Source organism: Rattus rattus, chromosome 16 (assembly GCF_011064425.1).
Source record: "Rattus rattus isolate New Zealand chromosome 16, Rrattus_CSIRO_v1, whole genome shotgun sequence".
Lineage (NCBI taxonomy): Eukaryota > Metazoa > Chordata > Mammalia > Rodentia > Muridae > Rattus > Rattus rattus.
The window spans coordinates 38,927,458-38,940,807 of record NC_046169.1 but is presented as its reverse complement, the minus strand read 5'-3'; positions in this window follow the sequence as shown (position 1 = coordinate 38,940,807).

Genomic DNA, 13,350 nt, shown 5'->3' with positions numbered 1-13,350 from the left:
TTTTCTTTGTGCCCGCAGGTGGAATCCGCAGACAAGGAAAACAGTAAGTGTCCCAAACTCGTTTCATCTTAAGTGCTAAAAGGGGGATAGAATTTCTTGACTGTTTTGTTGAAAATATGCATCCCAGTTCCAGTTCCCAGCTGGAAAGTAAAGAAGGAGGAAGGGGCCATGGTGAACAGAGTTGGCGATCCCATGGAAAAACGAGGGCCGTCCACAAAGACTGGATGTCTTTTGGTGGTGTGGACTTGTGCACAGGAAGGTTGGAAGGCAGCTGTGGCTGAGTCCAAGGGGAATAAACCCCCACGCTCCAAAGAGCGGAAAAACAAAGTATGCACTTCACGTAAAGTTTTATCCATTCTGTCCGAGAAAAGCCTGATGCCAGCTAACTGGTCCATGGTTCATGGCTCCGTAAGGTCAGAGGCAAACGAGAGCGGGGATGTAAATTTAATGGAGCATGTTTCTAGATTTTAAATCCAGTCTCCGAACAAAGGCCACTTTTTTTTTCCCCCTGGCCTGGAACTATGTAACCCGGGGCTGGCTTCGAATCCATAGAGATACAGAGATCTGCCTGCCTCTGCCTCCCGAGTGCTGGCATTTTCAAGATGTGCAATACCATGCCTGGCAAAGGTCACATTTTTTTTTTTCGCCCAGTAAACAAATCCTTTAGGAAGAGAATGCTATAGGAGCAGATGTGGATCTGGGGAAGGAACGATCTCACAAGCCACCAAGGAGATAGTGACAGTCAAGTGACAGATAGCTCAGCTTCTCACCTGTGCCCCTGGGGACCAGCATATGCTTCATGCTCAGTGAATGTAGATGGTTTAACACCCTGGGGTGCCCTCAGGTGGAGGGCCAAATTTCCTACTCCCCACCCCCTCCCACACACCTCCTCTGCCTTCTGTCTTCTGTCTCCATGTCCAGCCGCTTTGCTCCTGTGTAATTCACGGGCCACGGTGCCGAGGTACTGACAGGATCTCCTCTCTTCCCTAGTCATCCTGGAGAACCTGAGGGACTCCTTCCATCCCCATAGAAGATCAGAAGAATCCATCAAATACCCGAGTAGGTGGATGGCATTTGGGTAGAATATAGAATATTACTCATTGATAAAGCTTGTATGTACACCACTGGCCTCCAGATTAGATCATAGCATGTGACTGGTCAGGACCGTTCTCACCTAACTCAATCACAATCGTTCCCAGTCACGGGACCCAGAATCCATGTCTCCTACCACCCCATCATAAGCACGGGGACTGGGCATGGCCCTGCCTTAGCAGCGAGACCTCTGGTTAAGGCCCCATCACAGCAGGAGTGTGAGACAGGACTGACTTCAGAGTTGTTCCTGAGATCCAGGTTCCCTGACTCCCCCTCCCCGCCCCCGCCCTCCCACCGTGGTCAGGACAGAGGCAGCTTCTTTGGCTCACTGGCCAAAGGAAGTCACCTCCCCACTGATCCTTGGGTAAACACTGCTGATGGAGTATTGCCTGTCACATTAAAACCGAACGGCACAGAACGTACAACTGAAAGGCGTTGACGTTTGAGGAAGGGGAGGGGCATAAAGGCATGACTCCAGCAAAGGTCACACTTGGTATACTGATGGGGCCATGATCCCACGCTCCCACATGCGGCCCCTAGAACAGAACTCTGAAAGCCTTGGTTAGATCCTTACATCTCCACGGCAGGTGCTGCCGGCCCTCCTCTCATAAGGACAGGAATTGCAGTCCTGACTCTTCACTCTTGACAGCAGGACCTGTGTCCTCGGTTCTCCCCCTCACCCAGCTCAGCTCCAGACAACCATCGCGCTCCTCCCAAGCAGCTCCAAAGCTGGGATGTCGCTCACAGGTGGAAAGCAGAAAGCCTCGCTCTCGGCTTGTATATCCTATTGAGTCCTATACGGGCTCAGGTGTCTCCTCACTAAGAGCAGCCCGGCCAGGGCGGGGGCGGGGCGGGGCGGGGGGCGGGGCATGGCAGGGCAGGAGTGAGGGTTGGCTCCTCGGTCCTGCTTCTCAACAGGATGCCCTGGGCCTTGTTGGAGTCCAGCTGGGCCTCGGAGTTAACAAAACTCATTAGCTTAGTACCCAGAGGATTTTACAGAATGACTGGCCCTTTCGGATGTGTGCAGAGGGCAATGTATAAGCTAACATGAAGGGAAGGGAGGTGAGACCTCCTCAGCTTTGCCCTCTCTTTGCCCTGGGCATCCATGCCAAACCAATGCATTGTCCGAATTACATTCATTCAAATACATAAACATTGAGGATCCCAGCCATGCGGCTGCAGCTCATGTCTCCAGCGGAGACGTTTCTAGTGGGAAAGAATAACAGCATCGTCTCATGGATCATGTTCTTGATCCTAAATATGTCATCACATACATGCGGACACACATACACACAGATACGCATGCACACTCACACTCACACACACATGCACAGATGGATGCACATGCACACATACACACCCTCAGAAACACACACAGACACATGTGCATGTACACATGGACACACATGTACACAAGAACTCATACAGGAACACATGCACACACATGAACACACATAAATACACACCTGGGGACACACACACACATGGACACATGCACAGGCACACACACACATATGGAGAAACACATACAGACTCAGACATGGACACACATGCACAGGCACACATGGATACACATGCACACAAAGACTCATACAGGAACACATATGCACACACATGGGGACACACATACACACACACACACACACACAGTGTCGGGGTCAGGGGAAGAAGAAAGAATGGAAGCTTGGCATGTTGTAAGTAGAATCTATATTGGGTGAGGAGAATTGAAATTTGATCCTCCAGCTTCTCTCTCCAACTCAAAGGCTTGCAAGACCTTGCGGGCTCATACTGGGGGCCTTGGAGTCCACAGAACTCAGTAAATGTCTGAGAACCCAGAGAAGAGGACAGTAACCCACTATTAGTCAGTTTCCCGTGACCATCACAAAATGTTTGACCTTGGCGAAGAGGGAAGGTTAGCTCACAATCCTCCATGTCATAGTACAGCAGCACATGGCAAATACACATGTACACATGTGGCAACACACATGCACACACAGCAAATACACAGAAGAAAGACAGCGACTGTAAAAGGCGAGGCGTGAAGTGCAAGCGAATGAGACACCTGGCCTGCTCTTCCCAATAAAATACCACTCTGAAAGGAAACAGGCGGGAGCTGAGAAAACCACATTAACTCCATGATGGGGTGGTGACCCAGTGACCCACTTATGATGTCCCTTTATCTGCTGTGCGTGAGCGCAGGTGAGCATGTGCTCTCTACAGACGACAACTTGTGGGAGCCGGGTTTCTCCTCACACCGGGTGGATTCCCAAGATCAAAACTGGGGTCATCAGGCTTGGCAGCAAGCGCCCTTTACCTACTAAGCCAGCCTGCTGGCTTCCAACAGTCTAATTACATCCCACCCAAGACCACCTCTAGAAGGTTGTTAGCTCCTGTGAATATCGCTGCATTGGAGGGCATGCCCTACTTATACATACATACATACATACATACATACATACATACATACACACACACACACACACACACACACACACATACGACTACAAGAGACACAGAGGGGGCACAGCAACAGTGCACTTATATATAATAAATAAATAAATCTTTTAAAAAAGGAAGAGACACAGAGGGAATGGGGGAAGAGTGTCTACTGACCAAGCCAGCTCAGTCAGTCAACCGGGTCTCCAGAGGGGGAGTGAGGATTGAAAAGAAAAGACAATCGGACAACACATGAGTATAGCTCCAGCCAGTGCTGAGGCTGAAGCGGGTTTATTTTTTTCCCAGTCTGCTTTTATACTATTTTAAATACATGCAAAAAATAGGGTCAGTTCTAGGTCAAGGAACAAACAAAGCAGTAAACCAAGTCCCTTGACCACTGTAGGGACTCATCGGGACGACCAAGATAAAAGGAACACCACACATTCCTGGGCTGAGTTTACCTTGAGCTTGGTACTAGCCCAAATGCAAATATTCTTTTTTTTTAAGATTTCTTTATTATACTTAAGTACATTGTAGCTGTCTTCAGACACACCAGAAAAGGGCATCAGATTCCACTGCAGATGGTTCTGAGCCACCACGCAGTTGCTGGGATTTGAACTCTGGACCTCTGGAAGAGCAGTCAGTGCTCTTAACCACTGAGCCACCTCTTCAGCCCCAAATGCAAATATTTTTATCTGAGCCTACTTCCCTGTCCTAACCCAAAGTCAAATTCCTGCCTGAACCTACTTCCAGGTCCTGGCCCAATGTCAAATTCTCTCCATGTTTCTAGAAGAGGCCCCCAAAGCTCTCTACTGTCTACTGACTGTCTTGCTGACGTTTGTGTTTCTAAAGATTGGAACGTCCAGAGGCAGTGGGACTGGAGTAGCGATGAGGAAGACTGTGAAGGTAAGTAACATCTCCGGATGGGACCGGATGGGAAAGGTTCCCTGGGAGGTAAAGGGATGTGTGCGCTGCCCTGGGACCCGTGAGAAGAGAGCACAAGAAGACAGGGAACAGAGCCCAACAGCAGAGACACCGGCCTTCCCATCTTACACGCAAGCGTCGGTGCTTCCTGTCTCGGAGTGCCCAATGTCGCACTTGTGGAGTGAGTGGTGGGTGAGAAGCCCACCCTCCTTTCCTGCACCGTCAAGGCCTCAGAATCTCAGCCATTTTCTGTCCTGTCCTCTCTGCGTACACCTGCTTTTATGGAGGCTCCCTGGGAGTTGGGGGGATGAGTTTAAAAGAGGCCACTGGAAGGACCGTGCATGGTGCTGGGTCCTGGGGAGGAGTGGTGAGTCCCTCTTCAGCCGCATCTCACCTCCCTCTAACCCCGTTTCCCTTACTGTGAGACCGGAAAGAAACCGGAAGCTGTTTCCATCAGGGCTTACGTCCAACGCCCCCTTGAGCCAATCCGAAGCAAAGCAGCAGTAACCCCGCCTGTGTGGGCGGGGCAGTACACACAGCCTCTGGGCCTGCCCCTTGGCCCTGAATCCACAGGCTCAGGGTAGAGCCTCTGTCCATAAGGTCCTTGTCCCTTGCAGTTTACTGCTTCAGACACCGTCCTCATCTTCTAATCTTGTTCCTTGTCCCCAGACCTCCAGTTACCTTCCCAGCCCAATTTAAATGCCCGGCCCCTCTTCTCTAGCCCACCACGCCTCTGTTTTCTGTAAGACAAAGAACTAGGGGAGTTTGGCCCATCCGTTCAACCTGTCATCTTGTGTTTATCCTGTCAGCTATGGAGTTGTTGTGAAGTCCCAATGTCTGCCTGGTCCCTCAAGTCATCACAGGCCCATAACACTTACCGACGTGTGCCTGGTTGTCACTCTCTTGCACGAGACAAACACAACTCCTGGCCCCTGACGTGTGTAAAGGCCATAGGTAGTTGAATAGTTAGGGAGGTAACCATGTACTCTCTTTCTTTTTTTTTTTTTTTTGGTTCTTTTTTTTGGAGCTGGGGACCGAACCCAGGGCCTTGCGCTTACTAGGCAAGCGCTCTACCACTGAGCTAAATCCCCAACCCGTAACCATGTACTCTTGATCTCTCCTCCGATCTCTCCATGTGGGAGAATTATGGGAGTGAGGTTGGGAAGGAGCGAGAAATCGGGCAGCATCCCCAGAGGAGGAGACGGGTTAGCGGGAGGCAGCACACAAAGAGGTTTCCCACAAAGCAGAAAGTCACTGAGACTGCAGCAGCCCCTAGGAAGACTAGGGGAAGACAGGCACCCACCCTCAGCATCATGGTGGACTCTGGGCTAGAAAGATGTCCAGAGCCTGTCCTTAGCCTGCGGGGAAGGTCGGAGGCGGTGCACACCTGATGCGCAGGGCAGCGGAGGCTCAGACTCACACCCTAGACCTTAACTCCGGCCTCCTTTCCCCAAGGCCACTCCATCTCCGTCACCGCCCTGGTACACGCTGAGGCCTGCTTGTCGGACACCGAGGAGGAGGAGAAGGCAGAAGAAGCCATTAGTACGTAGCTCAACTTGTTTGGTTTCTTTTAAGTTTCCTATCCGCTCTTTGCGTCTCTTCTCCATCCCACCCCACCCCCGCCCCCATTTCCCACGTCATGGCGTTCCTGTACGTTTGTAGCCCCCGTACTTCAGATTATGTTAAATGCCTCTGCCCGCCAGCTTCTTCCTTAGCCCAGCTTTGGCTTCCCTTTTTTTTTTTAACTTCGGTGGCAACTCAGGTAGAACCCAAATCCTCGTCAACACCTGCGCTCAGTCTCTGTGTGTCCGAAAAGTCACAGGACAGACAAGGCAGCACAACACGTCAGGCAGGCACAAAAAGGGAAACTCGATCCAGGCAGCTGGCCATGGGTACCTGGAGGGTCTCAGGATGGACCACAGAGCGGGAAAGTGTCTGGGGAGGGAAGGCAGGCCATGATCCCACTCCCCTATTGGAACTTGTGTTAAGAGACCCCACTGGACCCAGTGTGTGGCACTCAGCCTGCCCAGCCCACCACCCAAGGGCATCCTGTCCTCTGATTCTGGTTTACTGTGTTTCAGAATCCCAGGATGAGGCCAGCAGGGAGGCCGGAGATGTGGCCGCGAAGACAGAAGCTGCTGCACTGTGACCCTTTCCCCTTCCTGGAACGGGCTCCTCTAATGTCCACATTTAGAATTTTTTACACGTTTGCAACTTTTTTACCATTACAAATACTTTGTTTTTTTAATGTTGGATACTCTGTTTTTTAACGTTGGATATTTAAGACTGTAAATATGTTTCTCTTACATATTGTGCATATTGTATAATAAATGAAAATTGACTCCTGCCAGTCTGGACTGAGTCATTCCTGTGATATAAGCACTTCTAGAACAAATGCCTAAAAAGGAATTGATTTTCGACGTACTAAACCCATAGCCAATCCCTTGACCCAGTCCCCACGCCGGGTCTCTACTGGCCATAACTGCCAGGTGGGCACTTGTCACCACTTTGGTGACTGAAGTCAGCTTGTTCCTCCCTCTGGAAGGCGTCATGGCGGCAATATGACCCAAGGTTGTCCATGGCCACTCTGACGTTGGCCCTTTCCATCTCAAGGCCAGCATGCCGATAGGGAATCCACACTCCCTGTGCCCCTCCCTGAGGCTCGTCTGTGTGCTACTCTGATTCCATTTGGGAAGGCTCTGCTTCCGCTCTCTCCTCTCTTCCGTTATCACCACATCCCTCTTCATCTAAGAATTTTTTTTTCTTTTTTTCGGAGCTGGGAACCGAACCCAAGGCCTTGCACTTGCTAGGCACTTGCTAGGCAAGCGCTCTACCACTGAGCTAAATCCCCAACCCCTCATCTAAGAATTATTAAGGGGGCTTCCAGCCCCGCACTGGGCAACTTCTCTGGCACTCACAATAATAGTGCTTGATCTCTTTCAGGCATTGCTGCTGGGGCATATTAATGACTCAGCCAACACCCTAGAGAAGAACTTAGAGATGTGGATTGTCACTCATAGAAAACATTTGGAAAACTAAAGTTGTTAGTGAAGCTAGGTTGAGATGCTTTTACTATTGGCTCTGGTGTAGAAAAATCTTTGGGAACAATTTAAAGTTCAGAAAAGGGGTTGGGGATTTAGCTCAGTGGTAGAGCGCTTGCCCTAGCAAGCGCAAGGCCCTGGGTTGGTCCCCAGCTCAGGGAAAAAAAAAAAAAAAAAAAGAAAAACTAAAGTTCAGAAAGGCAACACTCTTATTAGTCACGCTTGGGACCTTTATGGTCAGGAGACCAGAACAGCAGGAGCAGCAATGGCTAACGTGACTCTTGCTGAGGCAGGACTGGTGACGGCTGATTCGGCAAGAGTAGGATTAATTATGAACTGCTGGGCTGGAGAGATGGCTCAGTGGTTAGGAGCACTGACTGCTCTTCCAGAGGTCCTGAGTTCAAATCCCAGCAACCACATGGTGGCTCACAACCGTCTGTAATGGGATCTGATGCCCTCTTCTGGTGTCTGAAGACAGCTACAATAGTGTCCCCATATAAAAATAAGATTTGCTCATGAGTAGATGCACATTCTGAAGATTTAAGGTAGATGTGACTGATTTTTATATAAAAGTTTAGATTTGTGATTCTTTTAAGATTCTCCCAAGATGGGTTGGGGATTTAGCTCAGTGGTAGAGCGCTTGCCTAGGAAGCGCAAGGCCCTGGGTTCAGTCCCCAGCTCCGAAAAAAAAGAACCAAAAAAAAAAAAAAAAGATTCTCCCAAGATTACTTTTAAAGATAAGTAATAATTACTCCTTTCTGTGTAACCACAACTTGCTGCCTGCCAATAAGAGAAACTAGCTGAGAAAACGACCTTGCTTGCCCACACTGTTAGTCTATAACCAAGTTACTAAGTTACAAGTGTACCTGGGTTCTTAAAAATAATTTGTTTCCTTTACCTGTCTACATATAATGTTATTTCTTGTGAAGGTATTGTGGAACACACTGGCTTTTTTTTTCATAATCATTCACTAGTAGAAAACTAAATGGTAATCACATTGTAATTTTATACTGCTTGAAATATTTTACCTAGATATATAAGCTATGGAAGAAAGAATAAAGTGTGGGGGTTAGAATATTACACCTTCTATCCATCAGCCGTGTGTGTGTGTGTGTGTGTGTGTGTGTGTGTGTGTGTGTGTGTAAGGTTTGTGTGGGGGTTGGAACACTGTTCCTTTTCCCATCAACTATGTATATGGAAAGCTTGGCTGGTGTTGGACCTTGCTCTCTCCACCAACTTCCTGCCTCAGCTCATTGGCCATCAGCTTTTTTATTGACAGATGAGCTATCTCAGTCATCAAATGAATGCTTGCTAGGATCCAAGTGTTTGTACCATTCAATTTAACCACGCCAGTGCTCCTCCGCTCTGACCTTAAATCTAAACAAGGCATGGCATAAAACTAGTAGAGGCCAGGAGGGAAGGAGAAAGGTGTTTTTAAGTTGCCTATTAAAAGGTGCAGAAGTCCATTTTGTAGAAGGGTTTGTGTGGGTATAATCAGTTACCCACTGGCCGCGCTCTGTTTGTTGGGAGTTAGCCTCACCCTCCGCTCACCCGGAGAGCACAAGGTTGTAGCCCGCAGATTCTAATTACACCACCACTCAGCTGTTCAGGAAGGGCCAGAGCCCAACTGTCCAGATCATGAGGGAAGAAGAGTGCAAGGGACGCTGTGGGAAGCACAGACAAGTCTGAAGATGGTGGCCGGCCACCTGACCACAGGGGCAGGCTGGAGCTGCAGAGTGACACCTTCACTCTCGGCTGTTAATCTCACGTCGCCAGCTCACTGAATAAGCCCAGCGGTAAGAATTCCTATCTTTGCCAGTTTGTCTCCCCGGTGAGCAGCTGTTTAAGCCGCTATTCTAGCTACAAAATACGCCCTGTGGTTTCATTCACAGAGCACCATTCTCTAAGATAAGGAAAACAGACACGCTCATGCATTTTTACTTTGGAAAATTGAGACCTTGCAAAGCTGTTGAGTGCTCTTCCTGGGGTCCCAAGTTCAATTCCCAGCAATGGCAAGATGGCTTAACAACCCAGGCTTACGGTATTTACAGAAAAAAAAGGGGATTTGATGCCCTCTACTGGCATGCAGTGGTACATGCAAAGTACATGAATAATTTTTTTTAAGTTAAAAAAAAATTGCTTCATCTTTAAACCTTACCGTAAATGACATTTTCTGAGGAATGTAACATAGAAAGAAAGTCACAGAATCATATGTGTATCTGTAATGTCCATTGTAAAGACACATAAACACAAAACTCTGTCTCTCCGTCTCTGTCTCTGTTTCTTTCTATCTCTCTCCCTCAACCCCTCTGTCCACCCATGTCTTGAGAACATGCACTCTCTTTTCCTAAATTATTACCTACTTAATAAACTCACTAATGTCGCTTTACACTGCCTGATCCTGAGATTAACATCTCTGGTGTAGTCAAGACCACAGCTTTCCCCGGGCAGAGGTCAGGCAGAAGGGCAGAGGTCAGGCAGAAGGGAAGCAGTGTTGAGCCGAACCTCGCACCACCCACAGCCCTGTCCCAATTATGGACACCGAGATAGGTTCTGAGAAAGTAGTTTCTGTTTCCTCTCTCCAGACTTTCAATATGAAATAGCTTAGCAGCCAGTCTTGGTGGAGATCAACTGTGACCTCAGCACTTGGAAGACAGAGGCAGGAGCATTGCAAGTTCAAGGCTAAGGACACAGTGGCACCCAGAAGTGTCACTACACTTGCCCGTGCTACAGGAAACAGAGAATCGTTGAGGCGGCTTCCAGAACCACAGCCTGGGATCCAGTTGTGACTGTCAGGTCCAAAAGGGGGGGGGGGGGTCTCCATAATGGCAGTGCTAAATGAGAGTCTGGGTTCAGGCTGGAGGTCAGCAGGTAGTCAGAAGGATGGCTGGCAGACCAAACAAAACTCTGCTTTCCTCAGAAACCAGATTGTCAGGAAAAGATTTCACTTCCTTTATCCACCCCCTACCCCTGAGCAATTACCTCTGGCAAGGCGTCTAGTTTCCAATGAAGCAAGCCTGTAATAGACAACAATCCCTAGGCTAGCTATCATGAGGGTCTTGTCTGTCTGTCTGTCTGTCTCTCTCTCTCTCTCACACACACACACACACCACACACACATACACCACCCCAGCCTGTCCCTATAAAACTATCAAGGCGTCTTCTGCAGAGAGGCCTTTTGCTGGTCTCTCTGCCTCCTCTCCACCCACCCCCTAGCCCCAGCCTTGGCGCTTTGATCTCCTAACGAAATCACTCTGTATTGTCTAACGTGATTGTTTCGTTTTGCTTTTCAGGGCGAGCCCTTCCCTGGGAGACTTCTTTTTACCAGCGGCTTTTGACTCCATTTTGAGAGCTTAGGAATGCTTGCTCAGACCCAGACCCTGCTCCAGCTGCCAGGCTCCACCCATCCGCCACAGACTGACAAATGCCTAATTCCCAGGGAGCCAACCTATAAATTTATTGGGGCCGTAGGGGCCCAAGGGCTCGTTAAAATCACATCAGGGAAATTAGGGTCAGGAAGTTACCGACACACAGTACCAAGGAAAGGCCCCCTCACCTGCACCCAATAAAACCAGGAACATCCTTCACTGAGATGACATGGTCTCACATAACCTAGTGTCAGCAAAGCTGGCAGTCACAGCCTGTGACACAGGTGCAGTCACCCGTCCCCAATGAGCCAGTTAAAGGAGCCAAATCAATGGCAGAAGGTGTAGATTGCTATCTGTGAGCAGGTGAGTTCAGGTGAGACAAGGCCTGTGATTGGACAGTAGAAGAGGAGGGCGGGCTGAGAGAGTTTTTGAGAAGCAGGAGAGAGTTAGGAGAAGGAAGATGGAGGAAGACAAGGATGACCTAGATCTGTGTGGTTTTAAAGAGCCACAGGTAGGTACGAATACCTTATAAGGGATGGATTATTACAGGACAATTCATCCAGTCTAAGTGGGCAGCTTATATCAATATCAGTTGGCTCTGAGTTCTTTGTTTGGGAGCTTTGTGGGGTGAGAATTTACTGATAGAAATCTGACTGTTAAATTACAAGCCTCTAGAGTTTTGATTTTACCGGGTTACAGGGATTTGTGACAGGTAACTGTGAGCGGTTGCTACATGGGGCCAGCCATGGAGGCATGAGACCGCTGGGGCTGGAGAGTAGCGGGCGCTAGTGTGGGATGGTGATTCTTTTTTTATTATTTAATGCGACAAGAAGGTACTGGAGAGATGGCTCGGTGGGTAAGAGCACTGGCTGTTCTTCCAGAGGAGCCAGGTTTCATTCGCTGAACCCACATCATAATTACAACGGTCCATAATTCCAGCTCCAGGGGAATCCGGTGCCCTCATCTGCCCTCTTGGAGCACAAGGCATGAACGTGGTGCACAGACATACATGCAAACTGTTCATACACATACAGTAAAAAGAAATAAACCTTTAAAAAAGTTAGTAGTGGGGCTGGAGAGATGGCTCAGTTGTTAAGAGCACTGACTGCTCTTCCAGAGGTCCTGAGTTCAATTCCCAGCAACCACATGGTGGTTCACAACCATCTGTAATGGGATCTGATGCCCTCTTCCTGTGTGTCTGAAGACAGTGACAGTGCACTCACATATATAAAAAATAAACTGTCTTAGTTCTGGTTTTATTGCTGTGAAAAGAAACCATGACCAATGTAAGATTTATAAAGGACAACATTTAGTTGGGCCTGGCTTACAGGTTCAGAGGTTCAGTCCATTATCATCAAGGTGGGAACATGGCAGCATCCAGGCAGGCATGTGCAGGAGGAGCTGAGAGTTCTACATCTTCATCTGAAGGAAGCCAGGGACAGACTGAGCATCCTCAGGCAGCTAGGAGGAGGGTCTCCAAGCCCACCCCTACAGTGACTGCCAACAAGGCCACACCTTCTAATTGTGCCATTCCCTGGGCCAAGCATTTGCAAACTATTACAAAATCTTTTTTTAAAAAAAAAATTAGTAACAGGAATCAGAAAAGGTTAATGTACTCGGTGTGGCTACACTGGTACAGACGGGGAGATCAAGCAGCTCCCCCAAGGGAGCTGGGGTCCTGAAGTGAGATTAAAGTCTGAAAAACAGGCCAACGACAGGCACACTTGAGCTTCCCTGGTCAAGCTGTGGTCTCCTTCACCATGTACCCTCTCCTCCCTGGGCCTCACTCCTATCCTGAGGGCAGTCTGACAAGATGTTAGACTTGTGCGAAATCTGTTTCCAGGAGACAAGATTTCCCCCTGGCCGACCCCCTTTCCTCTCCCAGTGTGAGATTCTTGGGAAAATTCCCATTTCTTGGGGGCTAATTGTTTCAATTACAGTAGTCTGATAGGTTAAGAGATACACTTGGTGCTGGAGAGATGGCTCAATGGTAAGAGCACCAACTGCTCTACCAGAGGTCCTGAGTTCAATTCCCAGCAACCACATGGTGGCTCACAACCATCTGTAACGAGATCTGATGCCCTCTTCTGGTGTGTCTGAAGACAGCTACAGTGTACTTATATAGAATAAATAAATCTTGAGAGAGAGAGAGAGAGAGAGAGAGAGAGAGAGAGAATATTTCCTGCCAGACCGTTTACTCCCTTACCTTATACCTGAGGCATGGCACCCAGGACCCACAAGCAGAGGACTGCTTTGTTGCAACTCAGTGCCCCCTTGTTGACGTGGTCTACTTGACCCCAGCTGCTATGGACGGACAGGAGAGTTGACCGGCTACTTGGTGCGATTCGTATTTCGTACACTTCTAGCATCAGTCTCAAGCGAGCCCCTCACACCTCACACAAGCTCCCTTCTGTTTGAGAAGAGGGAATCTCGGTTGAGAGGAATGCTTCCATAAAACCGGCCTTTGGGCCAGCCTGTGGGGCATTTGC